Below are 19783 nucleotides of genomic sequence, written 5' to 3'. Positions count from 1 at the left end.
CTTGTACCGTAGACGAGGTTCTTGTAAACAGAGCCGTCCGACACTTTGGGGTGGCTGTGTGTTTTTGATTTTAATTTCCCTAAGCTATAGGACAATAAGTGGAAGTGCCGTAGGCTCCGTAGCTTTGTTTTTTCGGTGTTCCGGGAAACACCATACACTTCTCCAGAGTGGCTGTTGGCAATTTACATCCCGCCCATCAGCATAACAAGGCTCCCTGTTCTCCATGGCCTGTGCTGCCTTTCTGGATTTTACACTTTTTTCAGATGGCCCTTTTGACCGGGGGGCAGTGAGACATCATTGTAGTGCAGATTTCTTTAACATGCTTGCTTGGTTGGCCAAAAAGGGCGTATGCGTTTTTTCCTGAATATATTCAGGAAAAAACGCATACGCCCTTTTTGGCCAAGAGCATCATTGTCGACGTTCTGCCTCTTTTCCTATGCTTTAAATGCAATTCCCGTCTACCCCCTGAAATCGTTTTCCTGCAAATCTGTCCCGCTTACAAGTCGTCTTCGCAGCCTTCCTTCAATATATTTTTGGACGATAGCTGTCATTTATAACTCTGCAGGTTTGTGAGTTACAGTGCCCCTGAGCTCCTTTCTTCAACTCGCTATCTTGTGAGCTGGCGGCAAACCCACAGGATTGCTTCAGGCCCTAATCTGGTTCCGGCACGGCATGCTGAGCCTTTCGTTAATTCCTCTTCCTGGTGGGAAATGAGCGTTAAATTTGCCCGTGCAGACACCTAGAGCTAGTCTCTCATTCGTTCTCCCTATTCCTTTTCATCTTGCGCAGAAATTGCAAACTGTGCCCAACAGGAGGTTAAAGGCACTGACTCTCCAAGTGGGGAGAGTGTTCGTAAAGGGTCTGGAATGGTGAACCCGAGTAAAAGGGGACGAAAACTGAGATGCATTTGAAAACGTTTGCCAGTCACACGGTGCACCATACTGTGGGTTTCCCATGCATGTTTTAGCTGAAGGAAGAATCCCTTAAACTTGGAGAGTTGGGACCCATGGAATGGGTACCATGCTGTATGACTTCAAAGGGTCTGCATTTGCTCATCGAACCTCACCAATGCTATCAGACCGAAGTGCCCAACCTTATGTCTCACTCAGCTCTGGGTGTACATGTGGTAAATCCAGGTTGCATCACAAGCCCTGAATGAATTATTTAAGAATTGCTCTCTATTTCACTGTCCTTGGGTTTTGTTTGTGTGATTCATTTTGATAATGGGATTTATCGGATTTTCTCTGCTGCATTCATGCCGCTGTACACACGCTTCATTCTCTTACGGAGACATATAAATCCATGGGTTTGAAGATTCTTACTAGTCAGGTGTATTCCTAGGCGTTGAATATGGGGTGTTTAGTCCATTTCGTTGAGCAAGGTGTAGGGCTTGACTATTACATATTTGGCTTATGGAAAGGTATCTGTGCTAATTTCTATCTCTGGTTTTATGCAGCACCCCAACTCACCTTTCCCCTTAAGCAAGCATAAGTTGGTTTTCTAAATTTGAGACCCTGTTCTGTTTTGTAATTCAGTTCATGTGTAGCCAAGTTTACATTCCGTGTAGTAGTGATATCTTATGATGTTTCATTTTCTGTGTGACTTATTTCACTTAGAATCATCGTACCTGAATCCACTCATTATGCCGCGACGGGCCTGATGACATAGATTTCATTGCTGAGTGATATTCCATTGTACGTACGTACCACAACTTCTTTATCCATTTTTCACATTCTGGGATATTTAACTTGTACCGTAGACGAGGTTCTTGTAAACAGAGCCGTCCGACACTTTGGGGTGGCTGTGTGTTTTTGATTTTAATTTCCCTAAGCTATAGGACCATAAGTGGAAGTGCCGTAGGCTCCGTAGCTTTGTTTTTTCGGTGTTCCGGGAAACACCATACACTTCTCCAGAGTGGCTTTTGGCAATTTACATCCCGCCCATCAGCATAACAAGGCTCCCTGTTCTCCATGGCCTGTGCTGCCTTTCTGGATTTTACACTTTTTTCAGATGGCCCTTTTGACCGGGGGGCAGTGAGACTTCATTGTAGTGCAGATTTCTTTAACATGCATGCTTGGTTGGCCAAAAAGGGCGTATGCGTTTTTTCCTGAATATATATATTCAGGAAAAAACGCATACGCCCTTTTTAGCCAAGAGCATCATTGTCGACGTTCTGCCTCTTTTCCTATGCTTTAAATGCAATCCCCGTCTACCCCCTGAAATCGTTTTCCTGCGATTCTGCCCCACTTACAAGTCGTCTTCGCAGCCTTCCTTCAATATATTTTTGGACGATAGCTGTCATTTATAACTCTGCAGGTTTGTGAGTTACAGTGCCCCTGAGCTCATTTCTTCAACTCGCTATCTTGTGAGCTGGCCACAAACCCACAGGATTGCCTCAGGCCCTAATCTGGTTCCAGCACGGCATGCTGAGCCTTTGGTTAATTCCTCTTCCTGGTGGGAAATGAGCGTTAAATTTGCCCGTGCAGACACCTAGAGCTAGTCTCTCATTGGTTCTCCCTATTCCTTTTCATCTTGCGCAGAAATTGCAAACTGTGCCCAACAGGAGGTTAAAGGCACTGACTCTCCAAGTGGGGAGAGTGTTCGTAAAGGGTCTGGAATGGTGAACCCGAGTAAAAGGGGACGAAAACTGAGATGCATTTGAAAACGTTTGCCAGTCACACGGTGCACCATACTGTGGGTTTCCCATGCATGTTTTAGCTGAAGGAAGAATCCCTTAATCTTGGAGAGTTGGGACCCATGGAATGGGTACCATGCTGTATGACTTCAAAGGGTCTGCATTTGCTCATTGAACCTCACCAATGTTATCAGCCCGAAGTGCCCAACCATATGTCTCACTCAGCTCTGGGTGTAGATGTGGTAAATCCAGGTTGCATCACAAGCCCTGAATGAATTATTTAAGAATTGCTCTCTATTTCACTGTCCTTGGGTTTTGTTTGTGTAATTCATTTTGATAATGGGATTTATCGGATTTTCTCTGCTGCATTCATGCCGCTGTACACACGCTTCATTCTCTTACGGAGACATATAAAACCATGGGTTTGAAGATTCTTACTAGTCAGGTGTATTCCTAGGCGTTGAATATGGGGTGTTTAGTCCATTTCGTTGAGCAAGGGGTAGGTGTTGACTATTACATATTTGGCTTATGGAAAGGTATCTGTGCTAATTTCTATCTCTGGTTTTATGCAGCACCCCAACTCACCTTTCCCCTTCAGCAAGCATAAGTTGGTTTTCTAAATTTGAGACCCTGTTCTGTTTTGTAATTCAGTTCATGTGTAGCCAAGTTTACATTCCGTGTAGTAGTGATATCTTATGATGTTTCATTTTCTGTTTGACTTATTTCACTTAGAATCATGGTACCTGAATCCACTCATTATGCCGCGATGGGCCTGATGACATAGATTTCATTGCTGTGTGATATTCCATTGTACGTACGTACCACAACTTCTTTATCCATTTTTCACATTCTGGGATATTTAACTTGTACCGTAGACGAGGTTCTTGTAAACAGAGCCGTCCGACACTTTGGGGTGGATGTGTGTTTTTGATTTTAATTTCCCTAAGCTATAGGACCATAAGTGGAAGTGCCGTAGGCTCCGTAGCTTTGTTTTTTCGGTGTTCCGGGAAACACCATACACTTCTCCAGAGTGGCTGTTGGCAATTTACATCCCGCCCATCAGCATAACAAGGCTCCCTGTTCTCCGTGGCCTGTGCTGCCTTTCTGGATTTTACACTTTTTTCAGATGGCCCTTTTGACCGGGGGGCAGTGAGTCTTCATTGTAGTGCAGATTTCTTTAACATGCTTGCCTGGTTGGCCAAAAAGGGCGTATGCGTTTTTTCCTGAATATATTCAGGAAAAAACGCATACGCCCTTTTTGGCCAAGAGCATCATTGTTGACGTTCTGCCTCTTTTCCTATGCTTTAAATGCAATTCCCGTCTACCCCCTGAAATCGTTTTCCTGCAAATCTGTCCCGCTTACAAGTCGTCTTTGCAGACCTCCTTCAATATATTTTTGGACGATAGCTGTCATTTATTACTCTGCAGGTTTGTGAGTTACAGTGCCCCTGAGCTACTTTCTTCAACTCGCTATCTTGTGAGCTGGCTGCAAACCCGCACGATTGTCAGGCCCTAATCTGGTTCAGGCACGGCATGCTGAGCCTTTGGTTAATTCCTCCTCCTGGTGGGAAATGAGCGTTAAATTTGCCCGTGCAGACACCTACAGCTAGTCTCTCATTGGTTCTCCCTATTCCTGTTCATCTTGCGCAGAAATTGCAAACTGTGCCCAACAGGAGGTTAAAGGCACTGACTCTCCAAGTGGGGAGAGTGTTAGTAATGGGTCTGGAATGGTGAACCCGAATAAAAGGGGACGAAAACTGAGAGGCATTGGAAAACGTTTGCCGGTCACACGGTGCACCATACTGTGGGTTTCCCATGCATGTTTTAGCTGAAGGAAGAATCCCTTAAACCTGGAGAGTTGGGACCCATGGAATGGGTACCATGCAGTATGACTTCAAAGGGTCTGCATTTCCTCATCGAACCTCACCAATGCTATCAGCCCGAAGTGCCCAACCTTATGTCTCACTCAGCTCTGGGTGTAGATGTGGTAAATCCAGGTTGCATCACAAGCCCTGAATGAATTATTTAAGAATTGCTCTCTATTTCACTGTCCTTGGGTTTTGTTTGTGTAATTCATTTTGATAATGGGATTTATCGGATTTTCTCTGCTGCATTCATGCCGCTGTACACACGCTTCACTCTCTTACAGAGACATATAAATCCAAGGGTTTGAAGATTCTTACTACACAGGTGTATTCCTAGGGGTTGAATATGGGGTGTTTAGTCCATTTCGTTGAGCAAGGGGTAGGTCTTGACTATGACATATTTGGCTTATGGAAAGGTATCTGTGCTAAGTTCTATCTCTGGTTTTATGCAGCACGCCAACTCACCTTTACCCTTAAGCAAGCATAAGTTGGTTTTCTAAATTTGAGACCCTGTTCTGTTTTGTAATTCAGTTCATGTGTAGCCAAGTTTACATTCCGTGTATTAGTGATATCTTATGATCTTTCTTTTTCTGTGAGATTATTTCTAGTAGAATCATAGTACTTGAATCAATTCATGATGCCGCTACGGGCCTGATGACATAGATTTCATTGCTGAGTGATATTCCATTGTACGTACGTACCACAACTTCTTTATCCATTTTTCACGTTCTGGGATATTTAACTTGTACCGTAGACGAGGTTCTTGTAAACAGAGCCGTCCGACAGTTTGGGGTGGCTGTGTGTTTTTGATTTTAATTTCCCTAAGCTATACGACCATAAGTGGAAGTGCCGTAGCCTCCGTTGCTTTGTGTTTTCGGTGTTCCGGGAAACACCATACACTTCTCCAGAGTGGCTGTTGGCAATTTACATCCCGCCCATCAGCATAACAAGGCTCCCTGTCCTCCAAGGCCTGTGCTGCCTTTCTGGATTTTACACTTTTTTCAGATGGCCCTTATGACCGGGGGTCAGTGAGACTTCATTGTAGGGCAGATTTCTTTAACATGCTTGCTTGGTTGGCCAAAAAGGGCGTATGCGTTTTTTCCTGAATATATTCAGGAAAAAACGCATACGCCCTTTTTGGCCAAGAGCATCATTGTCGACGTTCTGCCTCTTTTCCTATGCTTTAAATGCAATTCCCGTCTACCCCCTGAAATCGTTTTCCTGCAATTCTGCCCCGCTTACAAGTCGTCTTCGCAGCCTTCTTTCAATATATTTTTGGACGATAGCTGTCATTTATAACTCTGCAGGTTTGTGAGTTACAGTGTCCCTGAGCTCCTTTCTTCAACTTGCTTTCTTGTAAGCTGGCCGCAAAACTGCTGGATTGCTTCAGGCCCTAAACTGGTTCCGGCACGGCACGCTAAGCCTTTGGTTAATTCCTCTTCCTGGTGCGAAATGAGCATTAAATTTGCTCGTGCAGACACCTAGAGCTAGTCTCTCATTGGTTCTCCCTATTCCTGTTCATCTTGCGCAGAAATTGCAAACTGTGCCAAACAGGAGGTTAAAGGTACAGACTCTCCAAGTGGTGAGAGTGTTAGTAAAGGGTCTGGAATGGTGAACCCAAGTAAAAGGGGACAAAAACTGAGATGCATTTGAAAACGTTTGTCGGTCACACGGTGCACCATACTGTGGGTCTCCCATGCATGTTTTAGCTGAAGGAAGAATCCCTTAAATCTGGAGACGTGGGAACCATGGAATGGGTACCATGCAGTATGACTTCAAAGGGTCTGCATTTGCTCATCGAACCTCACCAATGCTATCAGCCCGAAGTGCCCAACCTTATGTCTCACTCAGCTCTGGGTGTAGATGTGGTAAATCCAGGTTGCATCACAAGCCCTGAATGAATTATTTAAGAATTGCTCTCTATTTCACTGTCCTTGTGTTTTGTTTTTGTAATTCATTTTGATAATGGGATTTATCGGATTTTCTCTGCTGCGTTCATGCCGCTGTACACACGCTTCATTCTCTTACGGAGACATATAAATCCATGGGTTTGAAGATTCTTACTAGTCAGGTGTATTCCTAGGCGTTGAATATGGGGTGTTTAGTCCATTTCGTTGAGCAAGGTGTAGGTCTGGGCTATTACATATTTGGCTTATGGAAAGGTATCTGTGCTAATTTCTATCTCTGGTTTTATGCAGCACCCCAATTCACCTTTCCCCTTAAGCAAGCATAAGTTGGTTTTCTAAATTTGAGACCCTGTTCTGTTTTATAATTCAGTTCATGTGTAGCAAAGTTTACATTCCATGTATTAGTGATATCTTATGATGTTTCATTTTCTGTGTGACGTATTTCCCTTACAATCATCGTACCTGAATCCACTCGTTATGCCGCGATGGGCCTGATGACATAGATTTCATTGCTGAGTGATATTCCATTGAACGTACGTACCACAACTTCTTTATCCATTTTTCACATTCTGGGATATTTAACTTGTACCGTAGAAGAGGTTCTTGTAAACAGAGCCGTCCGACACTTTGGGGTGGCTGTGTGTTTTTGATTTTAATTTCCCTAAGCTATAAGACCATAAGTGGAAGTGCCGTAGGCTCCGTTGCTTTGTTTTTCAGGGGTTCCAGGAAACACCATACACTTCTCCAGATTGGCTGTTGGCAATTTACATCCCGACCATCAGCATAACAAGGCTCCCTGTTCTCCTTGGCCTGTCCTGTCTTTGTGGATTTTACACTTGTTTCAGATATCCCTTTTGACCGGGGGGCAGTGAGACTTCATTGTAGTGCAGATTTCTTTAACATGCTTGCTTGGTTGGCCAAAAAGCGCATATACTTTTTTTCCTGAATAAATTCAGGAAAAAACGCATACACCCATTTTGGCCAAGAGCATCATTGTCGACGTTCTGCCTCTTTTCCTATGCTTTAAATGCAATTCCCGTCTACCCCCTGAAATCGTTTTCCTGCAATTCTGCCCCGCTTACAAGTCGTCTTCGCAGCCTTCCTTCAATATATTTTTGGACGATAGCTGTCATTTATAACTCTGCATGTTTGTGAGTTACAGTGCCCCTGAGCTCCTTTCTTCAACTCGCAACTTGTGAGCTGGGCGCAAACCCGCAGGATTGCTTCAGGCCCTAATCTGGTTCCGGCACGGCATGCTGATCCTTTGGTTAATTCCTCTTCCTGGTGGGAAATGAGCATTAAATTTGCCTGTGCAGACACTTACTGCTAGTCTCTCATTGGTTCTCCCTATTCCTGTTCATCTTGCGCAGAAATTGCAAACTGTGCCAAACAGGAGGTTAAAGGCACTGACTCTCCAAGTGGGGAGAGTGTTAGTAAAGGTTCTGGAATGGTGAACCCGAGTAAAAGGGGACGAAAACTGAGATGCATTTGAAAACCTTTCCTGGTCACACGGTGCACCATACTGTGGGTTTCCCATGCATGTTTTAGCTGAAGAAAGAATCCCTTAATCCTGGAGATTTGGGACCCATGGAATGGGTACCATGCAGTATGACTTCAAAGGGTCTGCATTTGCTCATCGAACCTCAACAATGGTATCAGCCCGAAGTGCCCAACCTTATGTCTCACTCAGCTCTGGGTGTAGATGTGGTAAATCCAGGTTGCATCACAAGCCCTGAATGAATTATTTAAGAATTGCTCTCTATTTCAATGTCCTTGGGTTTTGTTTGTGTAATTCATTTTGATAATGGGATTTATCGGATTTTCTCTGCTGCATTCATGCCGCTGTACACACGCTTCATTCTCTTACGGAGACATATAAATCCATGGGTTTGAAGATTCTTACTAGTCAGGTGTATTCCTAGGCGTTGAATATGGGGTGTTTAGTCCATTTCGTTGAGCAAGGGGTAGGTGTTGACTATTACATATTTGGCTTATGGAAAGGTGTCTGTGCTAATTTCTATCTCTGCTTTTATGCAGCACCCCAACTCACCTTTCCCCTTAAGCAAGCATAAGTTGGTTTTCTAAATTTGAGACCCTGTTCTATTTTGTAATTCTGTTCATGTGTAGCCAAGTTTACATTCCGTGTAGTAGTGATATCTTATGATGTTTCATTTTCTGTGTGACTTATTTCCCTTAGAATCATCGTACCTGAATCCACTCATTATGCCGCGACGAGCCTGATGACATAGATTTCATTGCTGAGTGATATTCCATTGTACGTACGTACCACAACTTCTTTATCCATTTTTCACATTCTGGGATATTTAACTTGTACCGTAGACGAGGTTCTTGTAAACAGAGCCGTCCGACACTTTGGGGTGGCTGTGTGTTTTTGATTTTAATTTCCCTAAGCTATAGGACCATAAGTGGAAGTGCCGTAGGCTCCGTAGCTTTGTTTTTTCGGTGTTCCGGGAAACACCATACACTTCTCCAGAGTGGCTGTTGGCAATTTACATCCCGCCCATCAGCATAACAAGGCTCCCTGTTCTCCGTGGCCTGTGCTGCCTTTCTGGATTTTACACTTTTTTCAGATGGCCCTTTTGACCGGGGGGCAGTGAGTCTTCATTGTAGTGCAGATTTCTTTAACATGCTTGCCTGGTTGGCCAAAAAGGGCGTATGCGTTTTTTCCTGAATATATTCAGGAAAAAACGCATACGCCCTTTTTGGCCAAGAGCATCATTGTCGACGTTCTGCCTCTTTTCCTATGCTTTAAATGCAATTCCCGTCTACCCCCTGAAATCGTTTTCCTGCAAATCTGTCCCGCTTACAAGTCGTCTTTGCAGACCTCCTTCAATATATTTTTGGACGATAGCTGTCATTTATTACTCTGCAGGTTTGTGAGTTACAGTGCCCCTGAGCTACTTTCTTCAACTCGCTATCTTGTGAGCTGGCTGCAAACCCGCACGATTGTCAGGCCCTAATCTGGTTCAGGCACGGCATGCTGAGCCTTTGGTTAATTCCTCCTCCTGGTGGGAAATGAGCGTTAAATTTGCCCGTGCAGACACCTACAGCTAGTCTCTCATTGGTTCTCCCTATTCCTGTTCATCTTGCGCAGAAATTGCAAACTGTGCCCAACAGGAGGTTAAAGGCACTGACTCTCCAAGTGGGGAGAGTGTTAGTAAAGGGTCTGGAATGGTGAACCCGAATAAAAGGGGACGAAAACTGAGAGGCATTTGAAAACGTTTGCCGGTCACACGGTGCACCATACTGTGGGTTTCCCATGCATGTTTTAGCTGAAGGAAGAATCCCTTAAACCTGGAGAGTTGGGACCCATGGAATGGGTACCATGCAGTATGACTTCAAAGGGTCTGCATTTCCTCATCGAACCTCACCAATGCTATCAGCCCGAAGTGCCCAACCTTATGTCTCACTCAGCTCTGGGTGTAGATGTGGTAAATCCAGGTTGCATCACAAGCCCTGAATGAATTATTTAAGAATTGCTCTCTATTTCACTGTCCTTGGGTTTTGTTTGTGTAATTCATTTTGATAATGGGATTTATCGGATTTTCTCTGCTGCATTCATGCCGCTGTACACACGCTTCACTCTCTTACAGAGACATATAAATCCAAGGGTTTGAAGATTCTTACTACACAGGTGTATTCCTAGGGGTTGAATATGGTCTGTTTAGTCCATTTCGTTGAGCAAGGGGTAGGTCTTGACTATGACATATTTGGCTTATGGAAAGGTATCTGTGCTAAGTTCTATCTCTGGTTTTATGCAGCACGCCAACTCACCTTTCCCCTTAAGCAAGCATAAGTTGGTTTTCTAAATTTGAGACCCTGTTCTGTTTTGTAATTCAGTTCATGTGTAGCCAAGTTTACATTCCGTGTATTAGTGATATCTTATGATCTTTCTTTTTCTGTGAGATTATTTCTAGTAGAATCATAGTACTTGAATCAATTCATGATGCCGCTACGGGCCTGATGACATAGATTTCATTGCTGAGTGATATTCCATTGTACGTACGTACCACAACTTCTTTATCCATTTTTCACGTTCTGGGATATTTAACTTGTACCGTAGACGAGGTTCTTGTAAACAGAGCCGTCCGACAGTTTGGGGTGGCTGTGTGTTTTTGATTTTAATTTCCCTAAGCTATACGACCATAAGTGGAAGTGCCGTAGCCTCCGTTGCTTTGTGTTTTCGGTGTTCCGGGAAACACCATACACTTCTCCAGAGTGGCTGTTGGCAATTTACATCCCGCCCATCAGCATAACAAGGCTCCCTGTCCTCCAAGGCCAGTGCTGCCTTTCTGGATTTTACACTTTTTTCAGATGGCCCTTATGACCGGGGGTCAGTGAGACTTCATTGTAGGGCAGATTTCTTTAACATGCTTGCTTGGTTGGCCAAAAAGGGCGTATGCGTTTTTTCCTGAATATATTCAGGAAAAAACGCATACGCCCTTTTTGGCCAAGAGCATCATTGTCGACGTTCTGCCTCTTTTCCTATGCTTTAAATGCAATTCCCGTCTACCCCCTGAAATCGTTTTCCTGCAATTCTGTCCCGCTTACAAGTCGTCTTCGCAGCCTTCTTTCAATATATTTTTGGACGATAGCTGTCATTTATAACTCTGCAGGTTTGTGAGTTACAGTGTCCCTGAGCTCCTTTCTTCAACTTGCTTTCTTGTAAGCTGGCCGCAAAACTGCTGGATTGCTTCAGGCCCTAAACTGGTTCCGGCACGGCACGCTAAGCCTTTGGTTAATTCCTCTTCCTGGTGCGAAATGAGCATTAAATTTGCTCGTGCAGACACCTACAGCTAGTCTCTCATTGGTTCTCCCTATTCCTGTTCATCTTGCGCAGAAATTGCAAACTGTGCCAAACAGGAGGTTAAAGGTACAGACTCTCCAAGTGGTGAGAGTGTTAGTAAAGGGTCTGGAATGGTGAACCCAAGTAAAAGGGGACAAAAACTGAGATGCATTTGAAAACGTTTGTCGGTCACACGGTGCACCATACTGTGGGTCTCCCATGCATGTTTTAGCTGAAGGAAGAATCCCTTAAATCTGGAGACGTGGGAACCATGGAATGGGTACCATGCAGTATGACTTCAAAGGGTGTGCATTTGCTCATCGAACCTCACCAATGCTATCAGCCCGAAGTGCCCAACCTTATGTCTCACTCAGCTCTGGGTGTAGATGTGGTAAATCCAGGTTGCATCACAAGCCCTGAATGAATTATTTAAGAATTGCTCTCTATTTCACTGTCCTTGTGTTTTGTTTTTGTAATTCATTTTGATAATGGGATTTATCGGATTTTCTCTGCTGCGTTCATGCCGCTGTACACACGCTTCATTCTCTTACGGAGACATATAAATCCATGGGTTTGAAGATTCTTACTAGTCAGGTGTATTCCTAGGCGTTGAATATGGGGTGTTTAGTCCATTTCGTTGAGCAAGGTGTAGGTCTGGGCTATTACATATTTGGCTTATGGAAAGGTATCTGTGCTAATTTCTATCTCTGGTTTTATGCAGCACCCCAATTCACCTTTCCCCTTAAGCAAGCATAAGTTGGTTTTCTAAATTTGAGACCCTGTTCTGTTTTATAATTCAGTTCATGTGTAGCAAAGTTTACATTCCATGTATTAGTGATATCTTATGATGTTTCATTTTCTGTGTGACGTATTTCCCTTACAATCATCGTACCTGAATCCACTCGTTATGCCGCGATGGGCCTGATGACATAGCTTTCATTGCTGAGTGATATTCCATTGAACGTACGTACCACAACTTCTTTATCCATTTTTCACATTCTGGGATATTTAACTTGTACCGTAGAAGAGGTTCTTGTAAACAGAGCCGTCCGACACTTTGGGGTGGCTGTGTGTTTTTGATTTTAATTTCCCTAAGCTATAAGACCATAAGTGGAAGTGCCGTAGGCTCCGTTGCTTTGTTTTTCAGGGGTTCCAGGAAACACCATACACTTCTCCAGATTGGCTGTTGGCAATTTACATCCCGACCATCAGCATAACAAGGCTCCCTGTTCTCCTTGGCCTGTCCTGTCTTTGTGGATTTTACACTTGTTTCAGATATCCCTTTTGACCGGGGGGCAGTGAGACTTCATTGTAGTGCAGATTTCTTTAACATGCTTGCTTGGTTGGCCAAAAAGCGCATATGCTTTTTTTCCTGAATAAATTCAGGAAAAAACGCATACACCCATTTTGGCCAAGAGCATCATTGTCGACGTTCTGCCTCTTTTCCTATGCTTTAAATGCAATTCCCGTCTACCCCCTGAAATCGTTTTCCTGCAATTCTGCCCCGCTTACAAGTCGTCTTCGCAGCCTTCCTTCAATATATTTTTGGACGATAGCTGTCATTTATAACTCTGCATGTTTGTGAGTTACAGTGCCCCTGAGCTCCTTTCTTCAACTCGCAACTTGTGAGCTGGGCGCAAACCCGCAGGATTGCTTCAGGCCCTAATCTGGTTCCGGCACGGCATGCTGATCCTTTGGTTAATTCCTCTTCCTGGTGGGAAATGAGCATTAAATTTGCCTGTGCAGACACTTACTGCTAGTCTCTCATTGGTTCTCCCTATTCCTGTTCATCTTGCGCAGAAATTGCAAACTGTGCCAAACAGGAGGTTAAAGGCACTGACTCTCCAAGTGGGGAGAGTGTTAGTAAAGGTTCTGGAATGGTGAACCCGAGTAAAAGGGGACGAAAACTGAGATGCATTTGAAAACCTTTCCTGGTCACACGGTGCACCATACTGTGGGTTTCCCATGCATGTTTTAGCTGAAGAAAGAATCCCTTAATCCTGGAGATTTGGGACCCATGGAATGGGTACCATGCAGTATGACTTCAAAGGGTCTGCATTTGCTCATCGAACCTCAACAATGGTATCAGCCCGAAGTGCCCAACCTTATGTCTCACTCAGCTCTGGGTGTAGATGTGGTAAATCCAGGTTGCATCACAAGCCCTGAATGAATTATTTAAGAATTGCTCTCTATTTCACTCTCATTGTGTTTTGTTTTTGTAATTTATTTTGATAATGGGATTTATCGCATTTTCACTGCTGTGTTCATGCCGCTGTACTCACGCTTGATTCTCTTACGGAGACATATAAATCCATGAGTTTGAAGATTCTTACTAGTCAGGTGTATTCGTAGGTGTTGAATATGGCGTGTTGAGTCCATTTCGTTGACCAGGGTGTAGGTTTTTTCTATTACATATTTGGCTTATGGAACGGTATCTGTGCTAATTTCAATCTCTGGTTTTATGCAGCTCCCCAACTCTCCTTTTTCCTTAAGCAAACATAAGTTGGTCTTCTAAATTTGAGACCCCATTCTGTTTTGTAATTCAGGTCATTTGTAGCCACGTTTACATTCCATGTATTAGTAATATCGTATGTCTTTTTCTTTTTGAATTATGTGACTTTGAATGATCATACGTAACTACTCTGGGGTTGTTACAACTGGCCATATTTCACTGATTTTCAGGCTGAGTAATATTCCACTCTACATAAGTGCCACACCTCTATCCATTTTTTCCCTCCAGAGACATATAAATTATATCCTAGTCGAGGATCTTTTAAACAGAGAGGCGGTAAACATTGGGGTGCCTGTGTCCTCTCCATTTTTGTCTTTCCCAAGATATACGTCCATGAGTGCAAGTGCCCTGTGCTCTGTAGCTCATTTTTTAGATGCTTTAGTAAACACAATACACTTCTCAAGAGTGACCATTGGCAATATACATTTCCACTATAAGCCTCACAGGGCTCCCTTTTCTCCTTGCCCTGTCCTGCATTTCTGGTGTTTACACTTTATGAGGAAGGCTCTTCTGACTGATGCGAAGTGATGTTTTGTAGTACTGATTTCCAGTGCCCACCTGTTTGGTTGGCTAAAAAAGTGTATGCCCTTTTCTTGAATATATACAGAAAAAGACGCATACACCCTTTTTGGCCAACTGCAATGTTGGCAATGTTCAGCCCCTTTTATTGTGCTTAATGGCAAGTCCTTTCTACCTCTTCCAATCCCTTTCCTGCCATTCTCCGTTGCTTACAAGTCCTTTTCTCTGACTTTCCTCAAGACATTTTTCAGTGAGAGATATTTTCAACTCTGCAGTTTCGTGAATTTTAGCGGCCCTGAGTTCCATTTTTCAACTTGTGTTTATGGGAACTGGCCACAAAGCAGCGGGATTTCCTCAAGCCCTATTCTGTTTCCATGGGCAACCCTAGCTTTTAGTCAATTCGTCTTCCTGATTGGAAATTAGAGTGACATGTGCCTGTCCGAACACCTAGGACTTGTCTCTCATTGTTCCTCCTCCTTCTGCTTCATCCTCTGGACAAATTCCAAACTGTATGCAACAGGATGTTGACAGTGCTGACATCTCCAAGTGGGGAGACTGTTCGTAAAGACGCTGGAGGGGTGAACCCGAGCACCAGGAGATGAGGAGATGAGATGCCTTTTCCAAACTCTTCCCGATCAGACGGTATACCATCTTCTGGGTGTGACAGGCATATTTTAGCTGTAGGAAGTGTCCCATTCATGTGAGGAGAACACCAGGGCTTTTTCAAAATCACTGTCTCTCCACAACCCAAACTGGGGAATTTTTTAAGCTACGGCTACACATATGTTCATTAAGGGCCTTGGGAAGTAGGCAGAGTCCAAACTTTAGATGATTGAAGTCTTCAGGGTCAGAAGCACTCACCACCGGCTTCCGTTAGGTTCCATTTTAACTGTCATTAATAGATGATGTCAATAAAAATATCTATTCTTTTTTCAGATTATTTCCCCTTATAGGTTATTGCAAAATATTGAGTGTAGTTCCCTGTGCTGTACAGTACTTCCTTGTTGATGATCGATTTTATACATTGCAGTGTGTATGTGTTAATCCCAAACTGTTAATTTATCCCTCCTCCCACCTTTCCCCTTTGGTAATAATAAATTATAAGATTTTATACTTCTCAGAAATGGGGGAGCTGAAAGAGAGGTATCATTTTCAATGGAAAAGCGTTTAAAACAAGATTGAAGCTTTAACCAAGATTATTAGATGTACATCCTTGGAAAGAAATCACTTCGTTTCTCTAGTATTGACCTGACAAATAAGACAAACCTTTCACTGAACTTGCTTATAATAAAGTGATGGAAATATCAAATGGAAGTGTTAGAAACATCTTATTTTACCCGAGCCTTATACACTGTTCTATGTTAATTACAGTTTGGCTCACACATCTGTTCATTGAAGTTACAATGTTCTCAATTTCTGTTACTGATCCTCCAGAGTGGACCCCAACAAGTGTCCCCCTGCCCAGTGTCATTGGAGCCAACAGATCGAGACTGAGTTTGGTTCAGAAGCAAAGGAAACTTTATATTTTGATCAGAGAATGCAGAGGTGAGAGCATGTGCTACCCCGTGGGCTGTGGGCTGGGCTGCTGTGTAGAGATCGTGTCAGAGTCAGTGGGAGGGAGGGGGCGGAGCTCTCGAGGGCCCGGTTGGCTGCAGCTCAGGCTCTATATCGCGGAGTCTGCACTGTGCTCCAGGAGCTGAAGTGTCGACCCAGCCATTCTGCACTAGGAAATCTGGTCTGAAGTGCCGGCTGTTGAACCTCTGTATGCGGGACCCTAGGAGCACGTGAAATTAGACAAAGCACAAAGGATAAAAAAGGTTAGACTTTATTTTATTGCCCAGATTCTATTTTTATCTCCCAGGGATTTTTAAGGGGCTTTGCCTGGGACAAACCCCTCTTCTGCATTTTGTCCCCTTCCTCATTCTTAGAGTGCTGAGGGTGCAGACCCTTCATCTGTAACTGCTGAGTGCTGAGTTAGGAGCCCTCATACCTGTGGGAGAGGGTCTGAACTTCTCCCCAGCAGCCTCCAGGTGACGTTGATTGTCCGCAGGCCTCCTGCCTCCCTGCTCCTCCGCCTGAGCACAAGTATTGGTAGTGTTATAGATTCTAATGACCTTTAAGGGTCCAGGAAGGAGATGTGCAGTGACGCTGTGAGGTCCAGTTTCACCCCGCCCCACATTTGTTCGGCCACCTTAGGCTGACCGTTTCTGCCAGCCTAGATGCTCTGACCAGTAGTCTGTGCTTTCTTCAGTTAGGCCCCTGAATTAACGTAAAAACAGCACCAGGTGTCAGCACCCTGACTGCTCAACTCCCAGACAGTCCAGGGTCAGTGGTGATGAAGGACCATGATGGCCACTGAGTCAACAGCCTTTTGAAGTAAACAGGAGTCCAGCCGGTCTTATTGGCCACCATCATCACAGTGTCTGTAGGCTTTTCTATGGTGACAGCGTGATATACGGTTCCCCTGCCAAGATTATTACCTCCCCTCTGGGTGCAGTAAGTCCTGCAAGCAGTAGTCTACTCTTTTGGGACACACTCTTGTTGTTTTATGAGAGAAACTCCAGGTCAAGTGATGGTCACACGAGTCGTCATGGTGCCCTTTGCCCCAGTTATCTCTCTGGAGGTTGGAGTTGGAGGACCTCCTCACTCAAGGTCAGTGTGCCCACGGAGCAAACCCTGCAACTTCAGGGCATGGTTGGGGGTTAGGATCACCACGTGGGGTCCTTTTCCCTTAGGAGGGAGGTGGCCTTTTGGGCTGCTGATTTCCAGGTTTTCAGATACTGCCAGTATCTTGGCCAGATGTGGCGGTGGGCCAAGCCCCTTGGTGACCGTAGTTTATCCTACCTGGATGGCATTCTTGCATTGTTCCATTTCAAGTGGTCCCAGGTTTTGCACTAATACTCCAATGGCCATTCAAATTTCACTAGGAATGTAAAGGTCAAAGGGTTTAGCTAAATTAGGGAGTTCCAGGGCAAGGGTCTGAATTGACTGCTCTTTCCATTCTTGAAAGGCCACTTCTGGATTCTATTCAAAAGGATCATCATCTTTTTCTTTCAGTGTTTCATATAGAGGCCCAGCTAGTAGACTGTAGTTAGGGATCCAGAAGCAGCAAACCCTGGCCTCCCCAGGAACCCCTAAGCTGTCTTCTAGTTTTAGAAATGGGTAAGGCTGTAAATTGTTTCTTCCCTTTCCTGGGATGGGCTTCTCCGACCTTCTGTGAGAATGCAGCCCACGCAGGTCACCATAGTCTGTGATATTTGAGCTTTTTCTTGGACAACTTGTATCCTTTATTGGCTTGGTAGTTCAGAGGTCTCCTTAGTAGGGCTGGCGATCAGAATGTCGTCTGCATATTGAAGGAGTGTTTCCTTTTCCAGAGGTAGAACTTTTAGGTCTTTAGCTGAGCTTTCCCCAAAGATGGTGTGGGAATTTTTGAACCCTTGGGGCAACACGGCCCGGAAGTATTGTTTTAGTTGTATGTTGAGTCCTGCCACTCACAAGCCAAAATTTCTTGTGACTCTGGGACTAATAGAATACAAAAGAAGGCTTCATTGAAGACTAATACAGAATACCATGTCCTGGTGGTTAGTAGAATGACCAGCAGGGTGTAGGGTTTAGGAACTACTGGAGGTATATCCTCGGTGGCTTCACTGACTGTCCTGACATCTTTTACCAGGACTCCAGCAGCCCATGGGGCTCTCGAGGTCAGGCCAATCCCAGGATATGGAGCTCACCTGGGCAGGTACCCCACCCCCACCCCAGCCCACGGGGCTCTCGTGGTCAGGCCCCTCCCAGGATACAGAGCAACCCTTTCAGGTACCGTGGCAGGGCTGGGCACACAGGAGCCATGCACATCGCCCTCATTGCAGAGCACTCCCAGCTCACCTGTCACTCAGATCTGACACAGAGCACCTCAGAGCAGGACTTGAACTAACAAACAGCAGCTCCGACAGGTCTGTGACCCTGGGCATCACTCTGTGTGGCCTCCCTCCACCTGGTCTTCCAGAGACTTCCACTGCACCCGGGGCACCAGGCCTCTGTCTCCACCCACCACCCACCCCTCCTCTCCCTGACTCCTGGGTTCCTCTCATTAGGAGAGGGTTTTCTTGAAGTTGTCTCCCACTCATGGGCCAGATAATATAATTAGAAAACAAGCCAGAGCTGCAGCCCCTTGTCTATCCTGACTCTCAGGAGCCCACACCTGTTCCTTGGACCTGGCCGATTCAGCAAGTTCCAGTTTCTGCAACTGTGAGCCCCTGAGGGGTGATTATTGGCTGGCCTGGGAAGCCCGACCGTGCCGGCCGGACCTCCCCAGGTGTGCCTGGGTTGAGATCAATATAAACACCGCTCCAGGCAGCAAGAGCACCTGCAGCTGTGCCTGACGCCATTTTCTGCCCTGTCAGCAGTCTCGGGGCTGGACTGGTGGGAGGGAGTGAGAGGCCACGGCTTTGTGGGTTGCCCAGTGTGAGTGGGGCTCTGCTGGACTTTCTGCAGCAGTTGCCAAGATGCCACCTGCTAAAGAAGAGGATGTGCCACCCATACCTGCCGCTGGAATTTCTCCCTGGGCAGAGGTGAGTAAGGAAGAAAGCAGTGGGGGCCGGGACAGGAGGGGTATCTCAGGCAGGGAAATGGAAAGCTTCCAGAAGAGCACCCAGGGCCAGGACCATCCTGTCTGGCCTGCAGGCACCAAGTCGGCTGGCATGCTGTCGCTCATGTGGCTCCATGGCCCTTCCTCTAGGCTTTCAAGTCCTTGTACATATTCAGGTGTTTTACCTGGGAAGGGTGGGAACATTTCTGCAGCAGCTGGCCTGGGGCTCGGCCCACGTTTACTCACAGATGCCTCGGCATGGGCCCCCAGCTTTGCAATGAGGACGCTTGTTGCGTGGGGCATGCTGGCTGAATGGGAGATGATTCCCCACCACTGACCAACTTCAGAATTGTTTACAACTGGAGCAAGGGCCCTGATACGGTTTTCCTCTGTGTAACTGGTGGGTTCTGTTTTTATTTCTTTTTTTCGTTTTTGGTTCAAGGTAGATTTTATTCCTCTTTTTTGTATTTACAGATATAAGCATGGAAATAATTTATTCATATAAATACATGTATGTGAAGGGAAGAATATTTTTTCTGTTTTACTTTTTGTAATTTTGAATTTTATTTTATTTTTTTATACAGCAGGTTCTTTTTGGTTACCTATTTTATACATAGAAATGTATACATGCCAATCCCAATCTCTCAACTCCTCCCACCACCACCCCCCTAACAGCTTTCCCCCCTTGGTGTCCATACGTTTGTTGTCTACATCTGTTGCTCTATTTCTGCCTTGCAAAACCCTTCATCTGTACAACTTTTCTAGGTTCCACATATATGCATTTATATACAGGATTTGTTTTTCTCTTTCTGACTTACTTCACTCTGTATGACAGTCTCTAGATCCATCAACGTCTCTACAAATGACCCAATTTCATTCCTTTTTATGGCTTAGTAATATTCCATTTTATATATGTACCTCATCTTTATGCATTCGTCTGTCTGTGGGCATTT

This window comes from Delphinapterus leucas, chromosome 6 (genome assembly GCF_059928025.1).
Source record: "Delphinapterus leucas isolate spDelLeu-1000000601 "Yukka" chromosome 6, BTC_Dleu_Yukka2, whole genome shotgun sequence".
NCBI lineage: Eukaryota > Metazoa > Chordata > Mammalia > Artiodactyla > Monodontidae > Delphinapterus > Delphinapterus leucas.
Note: the sequence above shows the minus strand (reverse complement) of the source record.